This window comes from Heterodontus francisci, unplaced genomic scaffold (genome assembly GCF_036365525.1).
Source record: "Heterodontus francisci isolate sHetFra1 unplaced genomic scaffold, sHetFra1.hap1 HAP1_SCAFFOLD_840, whole genome shotgun sequence".
NCBI lineage: Eukaryota > Metazoa > Chordata > Chondrichthyes > Heterodontiformes > Heterodontidae > Heterodontus > Heterodontus francisci.
This window is the reverse complement of record NW_027141701.1, coordinates 164,452-186,517: the sequence shown is the minus strand read 5'-3', so window position 1 is coordinate 186,517 and position 22,066 is coordinate 164,452. Positions and strand designations below refer to the sequence as shown.

Genomic DNA, 22,066 nt, shown 5'->3' with positions numbered 1-22,066 from the left:
GCTGCGGGTGATTTGAACGCTGTTTATAAAGGCTCGCCTTGTGATGATGAGCTCCAGCTGGTGCCAACGACGTGATCTTGGGTGCCTCCATAAAACCTGATGACAGGGTTTAGTGTGAAAGAATGAGTTGGTGATGCAGAGGTTATGATAGGTACATAACTCAAGCAGTCTCTGTCCATTCTCATTCATCCTTCCAATGCCATAGCGCCCAAGGCAGGAGGGCCATGAGTCATGGTCGGCCCCAATCCTGGTGTTAAAGTCCCCCAGCAGGAACAGATGGTAGTAAAATATAGTACTGGAGAAATTAATGGGACTGAAAGTTGTTCTGGACCTGATGATTTATATCCCAGAGTGTTGAAAGAGGTATTTGTAGAGATAATGGATGCATTGATGGTTATCTTTCAAAATGTAATAGATTCTGGAGCAGTTCCAGCAGATTGGAAGGTAGCAAATGTCACCCCACTATTTAAGAGAGGAAGGAGAGAAAACAGAAAACTACAGACCAGTTAGCCTGACATCAGATGTAGGGAAAAGGCTAGAATCTATTATAAAGGATGTGATAAATGGACACTTCGGGCTGAATTGCACTGCCATGCTGCTGCAATCTACCCTGCGGTGGCCCAACATAATATACCAGTCAGGTCTCCCCTCCCTCTCTCCACCGGTCCCCCAATCACGTGGAGGGGGTGGGCTCTCCAAGGCCCACAACAGCGACAGCTGCCTGTGCGCAGGCTCGGCGCTGTTTTTAAAGGACAGCCAGTCCTGCCAGTACATTGAAATTTTTAAAGGTCTACCCCCCCCAATTACACTGAAAAATAAACTATCGCCCCTCCCCCCACAATAATAATTAAATGTAATAGTTGTCTCTCTTCCGCACCCCCCCCCCACCCAACAACAAAACACTTACCTGTAAGTCTTGACCTTTGCCCCCCAAAGCTGATCAAAGTACAGAGGTCACCCCTTCACCCCACTCCTCTATACTACTAATGCTGATCAGACACCTCCCCCAACCCATCCCCACTGCAGTAAAAATCCGAAGTACTTCCCCACCTCGGTGGCACCAGCTTTCCCTGGACAGGAAAGTGAAGGTGCATGAGTGCTGGCCACCGCTCAGAAGATCCTGTGCAGCAGCTAAGATTGTTGTGAATTCTACTTAAATTTATTCATTTACTTAATTTAAATATGTAAAGCCAGGTCCCATCACCCAGAGGCGGGGGGCCGCCATGGAGCCGGTACAATCTTCCAGCGTCCTCCGCCACAGACTCTGACGTCGGGACCTCAACTAAATCTAACCATTAGAAAATAATGGTAGGATTGGGCAGAGTCAACATGGATTTATGAAAGGGAAATCATGTTTGACAAACTTGTTGGAGTATTTTTGAGGATGTAATTAGCAGGAAAGTTTAGTTTAGTTTAGAGATACAACACTGAAACAGGCCCTTCGGCCCATCGAGTCTGTGCTGACCATCAACCTCCCATTTATACTAATCCTACACTAATTCCATATTCCTACCACATCCCCACCTGTCCATATATTTCCCTACCACCTACCTAAACTAGGGGCAATTTATATAATGGCCAATTTACCTATCATAAGGGGGAAACAGTGGATGTGGTGTATTTGGATTTTCAGAAGGCGTTCAATAAGTTCTCAAACATGAGGTAATATACTCGTAATTTTCTTATTTATTTCATGGGCTGTGGGCATCACCGGCCAGGCCAGCATTTATTGCCCAGCCCTAATTGCCCAAGAGAAGGTGGTGGTGAACCACCTTCTTGAAAAGCCACAGTCCTAGTGTGGTAGGTACACCCACAGTGCTGTTAGGAAGGGAGTTCCAGGATTTTGACCCAGCGGCAGTGAAGGAATGGCAATATAGTTCCAAGTCAGGATGGTGTGTGACTTGGAGGGGAACTTGAAGGTTGTGGTGTTCCCACACATCTGCTGCCCTTATCTTCTAGGTTGTAGGGGTCGTGGGTTTGGAAGGTGCTGCCTGAGTGGCCTTGGTGCATTGCTGCAGTGCATCTTGCAGATGTACACACTGCTGCTACTGTGTGTCAGTAGCGGAGGGAGTGAATGTTTGTAGACGGGGTGCCAATCAAGCTGGCTGCTTTGTCCTGGATGGTGTCGAGCTTCTTGAATGTTGTTGGAGCTGCACCCATCCAGGCAAGTGGAGAGTGTTCCATCACACTTCTGACTTATGCCTTGTACATGGTGGACAGGCTTTGGGGAGTCAGGAGGTGAGCTACTTTTTTAGATTAGATTAGATTAGAGATACAGCACTGAAACAGGCCCTTCGGCCCACCGAGTCTGTGCCGAACATCAACCACCCATTTATACTAATCCTACACTAATCCCATATTCCCAACAAACATCCCCTCCTGTCCTTATATTTCCCTACCACCTACCTATACTGGTGACAATTTATAATGGCCAATTTACCTATCAACCTGCAAGTCTTTTGGCTTGTGGGAGGAAACCGGAGCACCCGGAGGAAACCCACGCAGACACAGGGAGAACTTGCAAACTCCACACAGGCAGTACCCGGAATCGAACCCGGGTCCCTGGAGCTGTGAGGCTGCGGTGCTAACCACTGCGCCACTGTGCCGCCCCTTGCTGCGGGATTCCTAGCCTCTGACCTGCTCTTGTAGCCACGGTATTTATATGGCTACTCCAGTTCAGTTTCTGGTCAAGGGTAACCCCTAGGATGTTGATAATGGGGGATTCAGCAATCGTAATGCCATCGAAAGTCGAGAGGAGATGGTTAGACTCACTCTTGTTGGAGATGGTCATTGCCTGGCACTTGTGTGGCACGAATGTTGCTTGCCACTTATCAGCCCAAGCCTGGATATTGTCCAGATCTTGCTGCATTTCTAAACAGACTGCTTCAGTATTTGAGGAGTCGCGAATGGTGCTGAACATTGTGCAATCATCAGCGAACATCCCTACTTCTAGACCTTATTTTTGAAGAAAGGTCATTGATGAAGAAGCTGAAGATGGTTAGGCCGAGGACACTACCCTGAGGAACTCCTGCAGTGATGTCCTGGAGCTCAGATGATTGACCTCCAATGACCACAACCATCTTCCATTACGCTAGGTACGATTTCAACCAGTGGAGAGTTTTCCCCCTGATTCCCATTATCTGAAGTTTTGCTCGGGCTACTTGATGCCATACTTGCTGCGGGAGAATGAATGGGAGTAGTGAGCGGAGAGAGAGAATGGGAGAGTGAGAGGAGAGAGAGAGAGAATAGGAGCAGTGAGAGGAGAGAGAGAGAATGGGAGCAGTGAGAGGAGAGAGAGAGAATGGGAGCAGTGAGAGGAGAGAGAGAGAATGGGGGCAGTGAGGGGAGAGAGAGAGAATGGGGGCAGTGAGAGGAGAGAGAGAGAGAATGGGGGCAGTGAGAGGAGAGAGAGAGAGAATGGGGGCAGTGAGAGGAGAGAGAGAGAGAATGGGGGCAGTGAGAGGAGAGAGAGAGAGAATGGGGGCAGTGAGAGGAGAGAGAGAGAGAATGGGGGCAGTGAGAGGAGAGAGAGAGAGAATGGGGGCAGTGAGAGGAGAGAGAGAGAGAATGGGGGCAGTGAGAGGAGAGAGAGAGAGAATGGGGGCAGTGAGAGGAGAGAGAGAGAGAATGGGGGCAGTGAGAGGAGAGAGAGAGAGAATGGGGGCAGTGAGAGGAGAGAGAGAGAGAATGGGGGCAGTGAGAGGAGAGAGAGAGAGAATGGGGGCAGTGAGAGGAGAGAGAGAGAGAATGGGGGCAGTGAGAGGAGAGAGAGAGAGAATGGGGGCAGTGAGAGGAGAGAGAGAGAGAATGGGGGCAGTGAGAGGAGAGAGAGAGAGAATGGGGGCAGTGAGAGGAGAGAGAGAGAGAATGGGGGCAGTGAGAGGAGAGAGAGAGAGAATGGGGGCAAAGAGGAGAGAGAGAGAGAAAGGGAGCAGTGAGAGGAGAGAGAGAGAGAATGGGAGCAGTGAGAGGAGAGAGAGAGAATGGTGGCAGTGAGAGGAGAGAGAGAGAATGGGGGCAGTGAGAGGAGAGAGAGAGAATGGGGGCAGTGAGAGGAGAGAGAGAGAATGGCAGCAGTGAGAGGAGAGGGAGAGAGAGGGAGAGAATGGGAGCAGTGAGAGAGGAGAGAGAGAATGGGAGCAGTGAGAGGAGAGAGAGAGAGTGGGAGCATTGAGAGGAGAGAGAGAGAATGGCGGCAGTGAGAGGAGAGAGAGAGAATGGGGGCAGTGAGAGGAGAGAGAGAGAGAGAATGGGAGCAGTGAGAGGAGAGAGAGAGAATGGGAGCTGTGAGACGAGAGAGAGAGAATGGGGGCAGTGAGAGGAGAGAGAGAGAGAATGGGGGCAGTGAGAAGAGAGAGAGGGAGAATGGGGGCAGTGAGAGAAGAGAGAGAGAATGGGGGCAGTGAGAGAAGAGAGAGAGAGAATGGGGGCAGTGAGAGGAGAGAGAGAGAGAATGGGGGCAGTGAGAAGAGAGAGAGAGAGAATGGGGGCAGTGAGAGGAGAGAGGGAGAGAATGGGGGCAGTGAGAGGAGAGATAGAGAATGGGGGCAGTGAGAGGAGAGAGAGAGAGAATGGGAGCAGTGAGAGGAGAGAGAGAGAGAATGGGAGCAGTGAGAGGAGAGAGAGAGAATGGGAGCAGTGAGAGGAGAGAGAGAGAATGGGGGCAGTGAGAGGAGAGAGAGAGAGAGAATGGGAGCAGTGAGAGGAGAGAGAGAGAATGGGAGCTGTGAGACGAGAGAGAGAGAATGGGGGCAGTGAGAGGAGAGAGAGAGAGAATGGGGGCAGTGAGAAGAGAGAGAGGGAGAATGGGGGCAGTGAGAGAAGAGAGAGAGAATGGGGGCAGTGAGAGAAGAGAGAGAGAGAATGGGGGCAGTGAGAGGAGAGAGAGAGAGAATGGGGGCAGTGAGAGGAGAGAGAGAGAGAATGGGGGCAGTGAGAGGAGAGAGGGAGAGAATGGGGGCAGTGAGAGGAGAGATAGAGAATGGGGGCAGTGAGAGGAGAGAGAGAGAGAATGGGAGCAGTGAGAGGAGAGAGAGAGAGAATGGGAGCAGTGAGAGGAGAGAGAGAGAATGGTGGCAGTGAGAGGAGAGAGAGAGAATGGGGGCAGTGAGAGGAGAGAGAGAGAATGGGGGCAGTGAGAGGAGAGAGAGAGAATGGCAGCAGTGAGAGGAGAGGGAGAGAGAGGGAGAGAATGGGAGCAGAGAGAGGAGAGAGAGAGAATGGGAGCAGTGAGAGGAGAGAGAGAGAGTGGGAGCATTGAGAGGAGAGAGAGAGAATGGCGGCAGTGAGAGGAGAGAGAGAGAGAATGGGGGCAGTGAGAGGAGAGAGAGAGAGAGAGAATGGGAGCAGTGAGAGGAGAGAGAGAGAATGGAAGCAGTGAGAGGAGAGAGAGAGAATGGGGGCAGTGAGAGGAGAGAGAGAGAATGGGGGCAGTGAGAGGAGAGAGAGAGAATGGCAGCAGTGAGAGGAGAGGGAGAGAGAGGGAGAGAATGGGAGCAGTGAGAGAGGAGAGAGAGAATGGGAGCAGTGAGAGGAGAGAGAGAGAGTGGGAGCATTGAGAGGAGAGAGAGAGAATGGCGGCAGTGAGAGGAGAGAGAGAGAGAATGGGAGCAGTGAGAGGAGAGAGAGAGAATGGGAGCAGTGAGAGGAGAGAGAGAGAGAATGGGGGCAGTGAGAGGAGAGAGAGAGAATGGGGGCAGTGAGAGGAGAGAGAGAGAATGGGAGCTGTGAGACGAGAGAGAGAGAATGGGAGCAGTGAGAGGAGAGAGAGAGAGAATGGGGGCAGTGAGAGGAGAGAGAGAGAATGGGGGCAGTGAGAGGAGAGAGAGAGAATGGGAGCTGTGAGACGAGAGAGAGAGAATGGGGGCAGTGAGAGGAGAGAGAGAGAGAATGGGGGCAGTGAGAGGAGAGAGAGGGAGAATGGGGGCAGTGAGAGGAGAGAGAGAGAGAATGGGGGCAGTGAGAGGAGAGAGAGAGAGAATGGGGGCAGTGAGAGGAGAGAGAGAGAATGGGGGCAGTGAGAGGAGGGAGAGAGAGAGAATGGGAGCTGTGAGAGGAGAGAGAGAGAATGGGGGCAGTGAGAGGAGAGAGAGAGAATGGGGGCAGTGAGAGGAGAGAGAGAGAGAATGGGGGCAGTGAGAGGAGAGAGAGGGAGAATGGGGGCAGTGAGAGAAGAGAGAGAGAGAATGGGGGCAGTGAGAGAAGAGAGAGAGAGAATGGGGGCAGTGAGAGAAGAGAGAGAGAGAATGGGGGCAGTGAGAGGAGAGAGAGAGAGAATGGGGGCAGTGAGAGGAGAGATAGAGAATGGGGGCAGTGAGAGGAGAGAGAGAGAATGGGGGCAGTGAGAGGAGAGAGAGAATGGGGGCAGTGAGAGGAGAGAGAGAGAATGGGGGCAGTGAGAGGAGAGAGAGAGAATGGCAGCAGTGAGAGGAGAGAGAGAGAATGGCAGCAGTGAGAGGAGAGAGAGAGAGAATGGGGGCAGTGAGAGGAGAGAGAGAGAGAATGGGGGCAGTGAGAGGAGAGAGAGAGAGAATGGGGGCAGTGAGAGGAGAGAGAGAGAGAATGGGGGCAGTGAGAGAAGAGAGAGAGAGAATGGGGGCAGTGAGAGGAGAGAGAGAGAGAATGGGGGCAGTGAGAGAAGAGAGAGAGAGAATGGGGGCAGTGAGAGGAGAGAGAGAGAGAATGGGGGCAGTGAGAGGAGAGAGAGAGAATGGGAGCAGTAAGAGGAGAGAGAGACAATGGGGGCAGTGAGAGGAGAGAGAGAGAATGGGAGCTGTGAGAGGAGAGAATGAGAATGAGACCTGTGAGAGGAGAGAGAGAGAATGGGGGCAGTTAGAGGAGAGAGAGAGAATGGGGCAGTCAGAGAAGAGAGAGAGAGAATGGGGGCAGTGAGAGGACAGAGAGAGAATGGGAGCAGTGAGAGGAGAGAGAGAGAGAATGGGAGCACTGAGAGGAGAGAGAGAGAATGGGAGCACTGAGAGGAGAGAGAGAGAATGGGAGAGTGAGAGGAGAGAGAGAGAATGGGAGCAGTGAGAGGAGAGAGAGAGAATGGGGGCAGTGAGAGGAGAGAGAGAGAATGGGGGCAGTGAGAGGAGAGAGAGAGAATGGCAGCAGTGAGAGGAGAGAGAGTGAATGGCAGCAGTGAGAGGAGAGAGAGAGAATGGGAGCAGTGAGAGGAGAGGGAGAGAGAATGGGGGCAGTGAGAGGAGAGAGATAGAATGGGAGCTGTGAGAGGAGAGAACGAGAATGGGAGCAGTGAGAGGAGAGAGAGAGAGAATGGGGGCAGTGAGAGAAGAGAGAGAGAATGGGGGCAGTGAGAGAAGAGAGAGAGAATGGGGGCAGTGAGAGAAGAGAGAGAGAATGGGGGCAGTGAGAGGAGAGAGAGAGAGAATGGGAGCAGTGAGAGGAGAGAGAGTGAGAATGGGAGCAGTGAGAGGAGAGAGAGAGAGAATGGGAGCAGTGAGAGAAGAGAGAGAGAGAATGGGAGCTGTGAGGAGAGCGAGAGAGAATGGGGGCAGTGAGAGAAGAGAGAGAGAATGGGGGCAGTGAGAGAAGAGAGAGAGAATGGGGGCAGTGAGAGAAGAGAGAGAGAATGGGGGCAGTGAGAGGAGAGAGAGAGAGAGAATGGGAGCTGTGAGAGGAGAGAACAAGAATGAGACCAGTGAGAGGAGAGAACGAGAATGAGACCTGTGAGAGGAGAGGGTGAATGGGACCATGGGACTTCAAGGAGGACAATATTCTCTCTAAGGTGCCTGTGTGCATAGCCAGATACTATCCAGAATTTGCCTTGAATTGTAATGAATAAGCTACTGACAACTTTGCTTCAGATCAGTTAATTTTAAAATGTAAATTTCCCATGGCCAATACTCAAGTGCTCAGGAGTTTCTAGTTCGCCTGTTACAGATAAAATTTACACAGAAAATTTCTGAGTACAATGAGTGATACACAGAGTCAGCAGTAGAGGAGATTGATAAAGTGAGCCTCAGAACAGTGATACTGAGACACACTGATCTATCTGTCCCTGGCGTTGCTGAGAATGTGTCTGGCCATGTTGTTGCTTAAAGCTCCATTCAGTTGGACCGTGCCGTACTATCTGTCTCTCGTGGCAACGTTTGTACAGAAAAACACCTTTGATCACTAGTCCATCAGGCAGTATTCCACACATAACATCCTTGAGGCCCTGCGGGAAAAGGAGATGGTGGACCCTGTCGGTTGGTTCTCTGTGCAGACTGTCAAATGCATTTCCAGATGGTGTCATTGCCAGAACTTCCAAACAAGCACATAGATATAGCAATCCTGGTGGTGAGAAGGGCCCTCCCTGTCAGTTCTGCATGGCCAGAGCCTGCCTGCCTGCCTCCGCACGCTGCCCTTGAGGTGACTGCGGTGGGGAAGAGACCATCACCCACCTCTTTCTGGAATGTGCCTTTACAAAGCAGCTCTGGAAAGAGATGCAGTGGTTTTCCACAAAGTTGATCCTGAGCAGCTCTGTAATACAGGACTCAGTGCTCTATAGCTGTTCCCCAGGACACATACTGAGATAAACATCAGCTGCTGCTGGAGGACCATCAACTCGCTGAAAGATGCTCTTTGGTCTGCACAAAACCTACTGGTCTTCCAGTGCAAAGAGCTGTCAATAACCGAGTGTTGCAGACTGGCACAGTCCGAGGTCCGGGCCTATGTATTGAGGGATGTATTGGGGCAGCTGCCACAAAGGCTCAATGGGAAAATGCCACTATCTAAGGCCTTCTCACTATGGTAAGCCGAGAGGCTGGAACCCGTGGAAAACCCCTTGGGCTATATGCACCAGAGAATGATATCAAATGCAAATGTACCTGTAATGGCAAGTGTTGTGAATCACCTCATATACTGTATTGAAATAAATTGGTCTGTATTGCATTTTATGCAATGTCAACTTTGACCTATATGTGTTGTACTTACAAATTTTGTGAACAGCATATTTTTGTGGTAAAAGAACCCGAAAGACACAAACCAAGGGTGATTGACAAAGGTGAGACTGAATACAGTGATACAGAGAGACACAAACAGAGAGTGATTGATAAAGGTGAGACTGAATACAGTGATACAGAGAGACACAAACCGAGGGTGATTGACAAAGGTGAGACTGAATACAGTGATACAGAGAGACACAAACAGAGAGTGATTGATAAAGGTGAGACAGAATAGAGTGATACAGAGAGACACAAATAGAGAGTGATTGATAAAGGTGAGACTTGAATACAGTGATACAGAGAGACACAAACAGAGGGTGATTGATAAAGGTGAGACTTGAATACAGTGATACAGAGAGACACAAACAGAGAGTGATTGATAAAGGTGAGACTTGAATACAGTGATACAGAGAGACACAAACAGAGAGTGATTGATAAAGGTGAGACTTGAATACAGTGATACAGAGAGACACAAACAGAGGGTGATTGATAAAGGTGAGACAGAATACAGTGATACAGAGTGAGACACAAATAGAGGAGGTTGATAAATGTGTATATATTGTAAAGTGCAGGGACATGGAATGGGTTTATTCCAGGTGACCTTGCACAGGGTAGGAAAGGAATCTGTGCTGTTTTGTGCAGAACAAATTGAGAATGAACAGGATCAGTAAAAGGAAATGATTCCACATGAGCCCAGAGTGGGACAGGCAGACACAGCCCGAATCTCACTGTATAAAGTAGTGGTCCTCAGACTGGGGCTCACTGGACCGCAGGATGTCTCTATTGCCTTTCCAGAGGGTTTGCTGCATAATCTCTGGCGTGGGACTGAGAGAGAAAAAACAGAAGGGGGAGAAAGGGAATGAACAATAAAAAGGCAAGCCGCCAGCTTTTTGTGAATTAACAGTGGTTTGTGTTAGAACCTGACATTTACTTTCAATGGGAGTGAAGGTGGGAGGCCAGCTTCTGCTGTGATTCTCGGGTGCATTTAATTTTGACTCATGCAGTTAGCAAGTGCCATTATAATGCTAAAATAAAAGCAAAATACTGCAGATGCTGAAAATCTGAAATGAAAACAAAAATTGCTGGAAATTCTCGGCAGGTCTGGCAGCATCTGTGGAGAGAGAAGCAGAGTTAACGTTTCAGGTCAGTGACCTTTCATCAGAACACATAATGCTACCTGCCTGCTGAGCATTTCCACCATTTTATCTTGATATTAATCTCTTGTTGGTTTAATTCTTATAATCATGGAAATTCTGTCAGTTGGCCGAACTAAAATCTTCCACCATATATATAAATCCCTTGCATTGTTAAATAACACTGAAACTTGGCTGGATTTGAACTGTTCTGTAAAATAATCCCAAGAATGTCACTTTCCAGTGAGTACTAGGTAATAGAATTAAGAGGGAAAGGAACTCGTCTGTTTAAAGGATGTTTAAAAAAAAAATGTAACCTGCTTTGAGTCTGTTAAACGTCTGAAATGGTGTGACTGCTGTTAATACTGATTTAGCCAACAGCTGTTTGTATTGGATATGAACTGATTGTGTGTGTAGACCATTAAGAAACAATATTTAATGACATTAAAAGCAGTTCAGTTGGCATCATTAGAATGTTAGCAGATCCGCACAGAATCACAGAATCGTTACAGCACAGAAGGAGGCCATTCGGCCCATCATGTCTGCACCAGCTCTCGGAGTGAGTAATTCGCTTAGTGCAGTTCCCACCCCCACCCCCGCCTTCTCTCCAGAACCCTGTGCATTCTTCATTTTCAGGTAACTGACTAATTCCCTATTGAATGGCTTGTTTGAACCTGCCTCCACCACGCTATCAGGCAGTGCATTCCAGATCCCAACCACTCGCTGTGTGGAAAGGTTTTTCCTCATGTCACCATTGCTTCCTATGTCAATTATCTTAAATCTGTGCCCTCCCGTTCTCGATCCTTTCATGAATTTCTCCTTCTCTATTCTGTCCAGATCCCTCATGATTTTGAATACCTCTATCAAAACTCCTCTCAGCTTTCTCTTCTCCAAAGAAAACAGTCCAAATTTCTCCAGTCTATCCTCGTAAATGAAGTTTCTTATCCTTGGAACCATTCTTGTGAATCTTTTCTGGATTCTTTCCAATCCCTTCAAGTCTTTCCTTAAATGTGGCACCCAGAACTGGATGCAATACTCCAGCTGAGGCCAAACTAGTGTCGTATAGAAGTTCAACATAACCTCCTTGCTCTTGTACTCTATGCACCTATTAATAAAACCTAGGATACTGCATACATTATTGACCGCACTCTCAACCTATCCTGCCATCTTCAATGACTTATGCACATATACTCACAGGTCCCTCTGTTCCTGCACCACCCTTTAGAATTGTACCCTTTATTTTATATTGTCTCCATGTTCTTCCTACCAAAATGAATCATTTCATATTTCTCTGCATTGAACTTCTTCTGCCACTTGTCCACCCATTCCACCAGCTTGTCTATGTGCTTTTGAAGTTCTACACTATCCCCCTCATAGTTCACAATGTTTCCAAGTTTCGTATCATCCGCAAATTTTGAAATTGTGCCCTGTACACCAAGGTCAAAGTCATTAATATAGATTAGGAAGAGCAAGGGCCCTAACACTGACCCCTGGGGAACTCCACTACAAACCTTCCTCCAGCCCGTAAAACATCCATTAATCACTACTCTCTGTTTCCTGTCACTCAGCCAATTTCGTATCCATGTTGCTACTGTCCCTTTTATTCCATGAGCTATGACTGAGCTCACAAGTCGGTTGTGTGGTACTGTATCAAATGTCTTTTGGATGTCCATGTACACCACATCAACAGCATTGCACTCATCAACCATCTCAGTTGCCCCTTCCAAAACTCCAGCAAGTTAGTTAAACATGATTTTCCCGAGACAGATCCATGCTGGCTTTTCTTAATTAACCCGCATCTGTCCATGTGACTATTAATTTTGTCCTGAATTATTGTTTCTAGAAGTTTCCCCACCACCAATAAACTGATTGGCCTGTAGTTGCTGGGCTTATCTTTACATCCTTTAACTTTGTTTTATCTAGTTATCTCATTACTGTCTATGTGTTAATTGCATATGAATTGTGTTTATTTATATGCAGGTGGAGGACATTAATTAGGATTTCACTTGAGCACATGTAAAGAGACACTTACTGAAACTGTGGTTGAGTTAGGAGCTGTGTCCATGTAATGTTTGACTCTGTAAATAAATGTGAGATTGACTAAAGATTGGCTCCAGTGCTTTCCTTCACCAACTGGCTTCCTGGAATATAATATGATAGCAGAGGATAGTTGCCTAAAGGTGAAGGTAGAAAAGCAAGAAAAAAAATGAGACAGAAGACTACAATCCTAATAGCCATTGTGAGAAATGACAGAAAGTGAGTGTAAATTATCTGGGTTTGATTACCCTCCAATGTTCTCAGAGTGAGCCATATAACCAGTGGAAGCATGAAGTGGATTGGTGGACATGGGTTATGCCCCTACCAAACAGGAAACAAGGTATGGCCTTGGCATTGTCAATTCTTACAAGAAGTAAAATTCGAAGAAAAGTATTTTGTGAGCAAAGTGCTCATCAGTTGAATACTGATGAAGGTTTGGATCTTCCATGAGAGTTCTTGGATGAAATCTACAAGAAATATCATCTATTAAATGCCTATGAGGCATGGTCAGAATTTGATAGATTTCAGAAGACAGATAGTTAGTCAATGGAAGAATATACCATGGATTCTAACAGACTGCATAAAGATTGAGGAAATTCAATTTAGAGATCCCTGGTTCAGTGCTAGCATTTAAATTGCTGGATTATACTAAGGTTGCATATGGATAGGCTCCTGGTTCGAAATGGTTTTTGGTTCTCAGAGAGAATCCTGTTGGATTAGATGTCTGCTGCCTTGAAAAAAATTCAGAGGAAACAGTCATTTGCTGCAGTCTTTGTCGAACAGATGGAATATTTTGCAGTGACACAAAGAATAGAAAACTCAATGATTGCCAGATTTGAAATGGTCCAGATATTGGATGCAGGCATACAAAGGAAGAATTACAGACAGGTGGAATGAGCATGAAAGCTATTTACATTCAATTAATGAATAAAAAATCTGGAATTGAGAGCTAGTCTCAGTAATGATGCTATGAAACTATCATTGATTATTGCAAAAACCCATCTGGTTCACATATGTCCTCTACAGAATGAAATCTGTCATCCTTACCTGGTCTGGCCTACATGTGACCCACATGAGATTTGGCTACTACAGCAGAAGACAGAATTGGAATAGCAATAATAGGTGAATCCCAGGAATGCCAAGGAACAGTTAATAAGTGTTTCAGGTGTGACTCAAAGTATTGTTATGTGATGAACTGCCCACAGCAAAGAGGCAGGGTCCTCGAAAGGGCACTTTTTTTTTATTCATTCATGGGATGTGGGCATCACTGGCAAGGCCAGCATTTGTTGCCAGTCCCTAATTGCCCTTGAACTGAATGGCTTTCGAGGCCATTTCAGAGGGCATTTTAAGAGTCAATCACATTCCTGTGTGTCACATGTAGGCTCTGCCTCTCAAGGATTGGCCTTCACAGCCATCAGCAAAGGTGCACCAAAAGAAGACACTCCACCTAAATAGATTGTTTGCTCCGTGTCCATCATGTTTGATAGATGGAGTTTCCGGCTGGAGTAAGCCACTTTATCAGTCCTGATACAATCTCCAGTGACATACCTCTGCTGCTGAATAAAGCACAAATGAAACTTGACATGGAACATAACAAGGCAGTGGATCTGGAGTTTACCCAATCAGGACATTATTGTATCCCCCTAACACAACCTAATGTTTCACATCAGAGTGTAAGACAAGAATTAATGGCATCAGGTGATAAGAATCAGAGAGGAAAACAAACAAATTGTCTTAAAGTTGCATAGACAATTTCCACACTCTACTTGTCAATGGTTAAAAATCCTGTTAAAAGATGCTGGTGTGGTTGATGAAGGTTCTATGAGGTTAATAGAAGAGATTAGTGAGAATTGTGAAATCTGTAAAAAGTATCGAAGGACACTGCCGCGGCCTATTGCCAACCTTCCATTGACAAGTGACTTTAACAAGGGAGTTGTCCTGGATCTAAAGGTGTGGGACAAAGACAGAAATATTTTTATTCTACATTTTATTGACCAGACAATTTGATTCCGTCTTTTAATAATAATTCATAGCAAGGACAAAAGGGTGATTATAGATACAATCATGGAGAAATGGATAGGGACTGGACTTGGGGCACTGACTGATAATGGAGGGGAATTTGCCAATGATGAGTTCAGACACATGTGTGAAAAGATAAACATTATGGTCATGAATTCGACTGCTGAAAGTCCTAGTCTAGAACTAGGGGTCACTGTTTTAAAATAAGGGGTCACCCATTTAAGACAAAGATGAGAATTTTTTTTTCTCTCAGAGGGTTGTGAGTCTTTGGAATTCTCCTCCTCAAAAAGCGATGGAAGCAGAGTCTTTTAATATTTTTAAGGCAGAGGTAGATAGATTCTTGATAAGCAAGGGGTGAAAGGTTATTGGGGGAAGGTGGGAATGTGGAGTTGAGCTTACAATCAGATCAGCCATGATCTTATTGAATGGCGGAGTAGGCTCAAGGAGCCAGGTGGCCTACTCCTGCTCCTAATTTGTATGTTCGTATATCCTTTCAGCAATGGACTCTGTGAAAGGAATCACACGGCAATCAATGAAATGCTGCTTAAAATCCAGATGATCAAGCAAACTGCAAGTTGGCAACTGCTCTGGCATGGGCAGTTCATGCAAAGAATCCGTGTCAGATGGTTGGGGGATATAGTCCCTCTCAATTGGTCTATGGGCGAAATCTAAAATTGCTTTCTGTGCTGTGTGATAGTCCTCCTACACGAGAAGGTACTACAGTTAGTTCCATTTTTGCTGCACACTTGACTTCTTTACATGCAGGGAGACGGGCTTTCATCAAGACTGAGTTCTCTGAGAAAATTTGAAGAGCTGTGAGGCATCAAATAAGGCCATTTTAAACAGAATTTAATTCAGGAGGTTTGGTGTATTATAAAAGAGAGGGTCATAGGAAATGGAAATGCCCTGGTAATGTAATAGATCGTGATGGTAAGACACTACTTATCAAACATTTCAATCAAACTGTTAAGCTTCATTCTTCATGATTAGTCAGAGTTGATTACAAAATCTCAGAATCTGAGCAGCTGATAGAAGGAAACAAGGCACCTTGTACCTCAAATGCTCATGTGTTTTGTGAGAAGGTCCTGAGGAACAAAATACAGTGATCAAGGGCGGATACTGGTAACATGAGTGATCATGAAACACAGGACAGAGCTATTACATCCAAAGACCAATTGTCCACAGTGGGTCCATGAGTGATGCATATTCCAGAGGTTCTGAAGAAAGGTCACTGACCTGAAACATTAACTCTACTTCTCTCTCCACAGATGCTGCCAGACCTGCTGAGTATTTCCAGTGTTTCTCGTGTTTATATTCCAGAGGAGTCTGGAAAATGAAGGGATGTGACAATTGGGAGGCATGCAGGAAAAGCTACGGCCAAGTTTAAATATTGGTTGAATGTTCAGGATGGTGGTCAAGAAGTGAGGTCCATGGACTGGCAGAATTGGGTGAATGAATGGAGAGTAAGAAAGCGCAGTGCAAGTTCTAAATGGGTTCAAAGGTGACTCTAGTCAGAAAACAGTCATATACCAGAGAAGGAGCATGCAATAGTGTGAGATAGAGATCTCACAGTAATAGTCCCAAAAAACATCAACGTGCAAGTACAAGCTATATCTTGAATAGATTACACAATGAAATGAGGGCTAGAGAACAGTCTTGAGCAGAACCAGAAGCAGAAAAAGGAATGAAACTGGACGGACCACCCGGCATCGACCGAGGCACCAGAAACGACAACGGCAAACCCAACCCTGTCGACCCTGCAAAGTCCTCCTTACTAACATCTGGGGGCTTGTGCCAAAGTTGGGAGAGCTGTCCCACAAACTAGTCAAGCAACTGCCTGGCATAGTCATACTCACGGAATCATACCTTACAGATAATGTCCCAGACACTGCAATCACTATCCCTGGGTATGTCCTGTCCCACTGGCGGAACAGACCCACCAGAGATGGTGGCACAGTGGTATACAGTTGGAAGGGAGTTGCCCTGGGAATCCTCAACATTGAATCCGGACCCCATGAAGTCTCATGGCATCAAGTCAAACATGGGCAAGGTAACCTCCTACTGATTACCACCTACCGCCCTCCCTCAGCTGATGACTCAGTACTACACCATGTTGAACACCACTTGGAGGAAGCACTGAGGGTGGCAAGGGCACAAAATGTACTCTGGGTGGGGGACTTCAATGTCCATCACCAAGCGTGGCTCGGTAGCACCACTACTGACCAAGCTGGCCGAGTCCTAAAGGACATAGCTGCTAGACTGGGTCTGTGGCAGGTGGTGGGGGAACCAACACAAGGGAAAAACCTACTTGACCTCGTCCTCAGCAATCTGCCTGCTGCAAATGCTTCTGTCCATGACTGTATTGGTAGGAGTGACCACTGCACAGTCCTTGTGGAGATGAGGTCCCGCCTTCACATTAAGGATACTGTCCATCGTGTTGTGTGGCACTATCACCGTGCTAAATGGGATAGATTTTGAACAGATCTAGCAATGCAAAACTGGGCATCCATGAGGCGCTGTGGGCCATCAGCAGCAGCAGAATTGTACTCAACCACAATCTGTAACCTCATGGCCCGGCATATCCCCCACTCTACCATGACCATCAAGCCAGAAGACCAACCCTGGTTCAATGAAGAGTGCAGGAGGGCATGCCAGGAGCAGCACCAGGCATACCTCAAAATGAGGTGTCAACCTGGTGAAGCTACAACACAGGACTATCTGCATGCCAAACTGCACAAGCAGCATGCGATAGACAGAGCTAAGCGATCCCATAACCAACGGATCAGATCTAAGCTCTGCAGTCCTGCTACATCCAGCTGTGAATGGTGGTGGACAATTAAACAACTAACTGGAGGAGGTGGCTCTTAAATATCCCCATCCTCAATGTTGGGGGAGCCCAGCACATCAGTGCGAAAGATAAGGCTGAAGCATTTGCAACAATCTTCAGCCAGAAGTGCCAATGATCCATCTCAGCCTCCTCCTGAAGTCCCCAGCATCACAGATGCCTGATTTCAGCCAATTCGATTCACTCCGCGTGATATCAAGAAACGACTGAAGACACTGGATACTGCAAAAGCTATGGGCCCTGATAAAATTCCGGCAATAGTACTGAAGATCTGTGCTCCAGAACTTGCCGCGCCCCTAGCCAAGCTGTTCCAGTACAGCTACAACACTGGCATCTACCCTGCAATGTGGAAAATTGCCCAGGTATGTCCTGTACACAAAAAGCAGGACAAATCCAACCCGGCCAATTACTGCCCCATCAGCCTACTCTCTATCATCAGTAATGTGATGGAAGGGGTCATCAACAGTGCCATCAAGCGGCACTTGCTAAGCAATAACCTGCTCAGTGACGCTCAATTTGGGTTGCGCCAGGGCCACTCAGCTCCTGACCTCATTAGAGCCTTGGTTCAAACATGGACAAAAGAGCTGAACTCAAAAGGTGAGGTGAGAGTGACTGCACCTGACATCAAGGCAGCATTTGACTGAGTATGGCATCAAGGAACCCTAGCAAAACAGAGGTCAATGGGAATCAGGGGGAAAACCCTCTGCTGGTTGGAGTCATACCTAGCGCAAAGGAAGATGGTTGTGGTTGTTGGAGGTCAATCATCTGAGCTCCAGGACATCACTGCTGGAGTTCCTCAGGGTAGTGTCCTAGGCCCAACCATCTTTAGCTGCTTCATCAATGATCTTCCTTCAATCATAAGGTCAGAAGTGGGGATGTTCGCTGATGATTACACAATGTTCAGCACCATTTGTGACTCTTCAGATACTGAAGCAGTCCGTGTAGAAATGCAGCAAGACCTGGACAATATCCAGGCTTGGGCTGATAAGTGGCAAGTAACATTTGCGAGTAACTCTCCTCCTGACTCCCCAAAGCCTGTCCACCATCTACAAGGCACAAGTCAGGAGTATGATGGAATTCTCTCCACTTGTCTGGATGGGTGCAGCTCCAACAACACTGAAGAAGCTCGACACCATCCAGGACAAAGCAGCCCGCTTGATTGGCACCCCATCTACAAACATTCACTCCCTCCACCACCGACGCACAGTGGCAGCAGTGTGTACATTCTAGAAGATGCACTGCAGCAATGCACCAAGGCTCCTTAGACAGCACCTTCCAAACCCGTGACCTCTACCACCTAGAAGGACAAGGGCAGAAAATACATAGGAACATCACCACCTGCAAGTTCGCGTCCAAGTCACACACCATCCTGACTTGGAACTATATCGCCGTTCCTTCACTATCGCTGGGCCAAAATCCTGGAACTCGCTTCCTTTCAGTGGGTGTACCTACCCCACATGGACTGCAGCGGTTGAAGAAGGCAGCTCATCACCACCTTCTCAAGGGCAATTAGGGATGGGCAATAAATGCTGGCCTGGCCAGCGTCGCCCACATCCCATGAATGAATAAAAAAAAAGAAACCCTCATGACCATCAAGTGTTAGTGGCTGCCAATAAACATTAGGATAAACTAATGAGAGGCAAAACCAAAGGAGTTCGAGAGTTGGAGAGAGTTTGGTGGTTATTCTGAGCTATCAGATAGGGGACAGCCAGCCTTGTGACATAAATGGATTTGTGCTGAAAAGGTGTTGCGGATGTGACTTATAAGGCTAAAGTGAGGCTTGTTGCTGGGTTTCTTTAAGAGGGACTGGGCAATACAGATGATGGAGTGGACTCTGCCACAGCTGGAAAAGTAATCTTAAACATCTGTTTTGAGCTCTTTTGGCCATATAGTCATTGGAGGGTCGGTCAATTGACATAAAAGCTGTATCACTTTTCAGCATGAAATGTTTCTGAAACTGACTAGAGGCAGCAGATACAGAAGGAAAACTATGGAAACTAAACAAATGCATCAATGGCCTGAATGATGCTTCCAGGGTGTGGTATCTTTCAGTGAGATCTGTTTTGCTGAAAATAGCTTCTGTTCAACTAAAAGTAGATCCGCAATGTTTTATTTGTATCCTAAAGGAAAACTTTCAGGAATCTTCATGATACGTGTTAATGATTTCTTATGGGGTGGTATTGGAGAATTTGAGAAATGTGTTCTTTCTCAGATTAGATTAGAATTTAAAATTGGGTGTCAGACCAGTGGGACTTTTAAATATATTGGTTTAGATATGAAGCAAAGTAGATCTGAAGTAACTTTAATCACAATCCTAATAGAGAGGTGTTACTCCCATCCTGGTTAATTGGTCATCAGAGAAAGATGATGTTATATCTGAAGAAGAGACAGAACAATTTCAAAGCTGATTTTTTTCCCAAAGATATGCTTTATTTATAAAATTTTTAAAAGTATACTGCAAAATTCAAATTGTATATTTCATCAAGTGCAATAAAGTTCAGTTTCTTTCAATGCGGTCCAGGAGGTGCCTCACAACTCTTGCCATACAGCCCGAGGGGTTTTACCTGGGTTCCACCCTTGTTACACTTTGACAGTAGGACCTTACATAGTGGTTTTTCCCCATTGAGCCTTTGCTGCCCCAAGCTTTAATGCATCCCTCAACACGTAGTTCTATACCTTGGAATGTGCCAGTCTGCAACACTTGGTTGTGGACAACTCTTTGCACTGGAAGACCAGCAAGTTTTGGGCAGATCAAAGTGAGTCTTTCATCTGGTTGATGATTATCTCAGTGTGCGTCCCTGGTAACAGCCTGTAGAGCACAGAGTCTTGCATTATGGAGCTGCTCGGGATGAACCTCGACAAAATCCATTGCATCTCTTTACAGACCTGCCTTGCAAATGCACATTCCAGAAGGAGGTGGGTGACAGTCTCTCCCCCACCACAGCCACCTCGAGGGCAGTGTGCAGAGGTGGTGAGACTCTGGCTATGCAGGAAGGATCTGATGGGGAGGGCCCTTGTCACCGCCAGCCAAGCTATGTCTTGGTGCTTGTTTGAATGTTCTGGCAATGAGGCATTCTGCCAAATGACTCTGACAGTCTGCTCGGGGAACCATCCGACAGGATCCACCATCTCCTTTTCCCGCAGGGCCTTGAGGACGTTCTGTGCGGACCAATGCCTGATGGACTTATGGTCAAAGATGTTTTTCAGTACAAACATTTCCACAAGGGAGAGGTGATACTGGACAATCCAACTGAATGGAGCATTCCACGGTAACGTAGCCAGACCCATCCTTCACAACACTGAGGACAGACAGATCAACAGCACATAGTGACAGCTTGTGTCTGCATACCCGAGGTCTACGTACAGCTTGATGAAGCCACAGACAAAGGTGGCCATCAGGATGAGGGTGATAGGGTGATGTTGGGTACGTTTCCCCTCCCCCCCTTTATCTAGAGGTTTGAACATCATGTCCCTGCGGACATGGTCCATTTTCAATCTCCAGGTAAAGTAGAAGAAAGCTCTGGTGACCGCCATGACGCAGAAGTGGATATGGGCTGTCCTGTGCCATGTACAGCAACACTGAGAGCGCCTCACACCTGATGACCAGGTTCTTAGCCACAATATAGAGGGAGTGCCACTCCCACATGACCAGTTTCTGTTTCCCCATGGCTACTCACTCCTTCCGGTTTTTGTCCCCAGCCCCAGTCCCTCCGAGCCATATCCCCAGCACTTTCAGACAGTCTGACCTGACAGTGAAGGAGACAAAGGATCGATTGGCACAATTCCCAAAGAACTTGGCCTCTTTCTTGCCACAATTTACTTTGGCTCTAGAGGCCAGTTCAAAGTGGTCACAGATGCTCATCAGTGTGCGAACTGACAGCGGATCTGAGCAGAAGACGGCAACATCATCCATGCAAAGCTTGATCGGTCACTTGAACTGGTTGTGCACTCAGACTAGACCAGATTCTAGTTTTGATATGTTGGTGTTACGTTCTATGATGAAACACCATAAAGTCAAAAAGGTTTGAAGGGCAAATAAAATGTTGAAAAAATAAATCTGGAGAAATGTGTACTTAAGTTCCCAACTTAGGTGACCCAAAGAACATGCAATAGTTATTTTTAGTGAGGCTTCACCTGCTAATCTTCCTGATAGGTATTAGAGTGCAGCTGGTTTCATGTTATTTCTAATGGGTGAAAATGGGAAATGTTGTCCTTTAGTTAGGGAGGCTAAGAAAATAAAGCAGGCCTATTAAAAGTACTTTAGTGCAGAAACACTGGCTTTTGTGAGGCAGTGGGATTCTATTTGACAAACATTTTAAGTAGGATTCTATACAATGGACATACTGGGAGATAGTATACCCATTGAATGCCATGTAGATAATCGTTCCTTTTGGGATAATGTACACTCTATGAAACATGTGAGTGAGAAAAGGATATGGATTGACTTTACTGGCTTAAAACAAATGTTGGAGAGAAATGAAATCTCTAAAATTAAATGGGTAGCTGCAAGTCACCAACAATCTGAATTGTTTTACAAAAAGAAATGCTTGTACAAAGAACTTGTTAGGGGTCTTTGGGCCGAAGGGCCTGTTTCGGTGCTGTATCTCTCTCTCTCTCTCTTTGACTCTCCATGTCCTCGAGGAGGAGCATCTGGCAATATAACGCTCTGTACTGAATATGGAAATTGTTTCTGATTTTCTTTTGAAATGTTATTTGTGCATATTAACTCTTAAGATTTATTTAAAAAGAAAGAAGGGAATCTGTTAATTGTATATCAATTGTGTTTATTTATATGCAGGTGAAGGGCATTAATTGGAGTTTTATTTTAGCACACATAAAGTGACACTTACTGAAACTGTGTGGTCAAGTTAGGAGGTATATGCTTGTAATGTTTCACACTGTAAAGACTGAGTAAAGTTTGGGTCCCATATCATCCTTCATCAGTTGGTTTTCTGCAATAGAACAAGAGAGACAGACACTGCATTAAGATTGTACAGTAAGCACCAGTTATAAAGTTCCAGTTGAAGGCCATTGAATGATCTGTTTTTTTTTAAATTCATTCATGAGGTGTGACAGTCACTGGC

The 22,066-nt window shown here is 46.4% G+C and overlaps 1 protein-coding gene across 8 annotated transcripts in view; it reads right to left on the bottom strand.

The window, feature by feature from the left end:
* Positions 1-21,832: 21,832 nt before the first annotated feature.
* Positions 21,833-22,066, bottom strand: part of LOC137364437 (class I histocompatibility antigen, F10 alpha chain-like) — a 40,090-nt gene continuing 39,856 nt past the window's right edge. For all 8 annotated transcript variants that reach the window (XM_068027664.1, XM_068027656.1, XM_068027651.1 and 5 more), the window contains one exon: positions 21,833-21,934. The gene's annotated coding sequence lies outside the window, so the exon portion shown is untranslated. The remainder of the gene's footprint in view (positions 21,935-22,066) is intronic.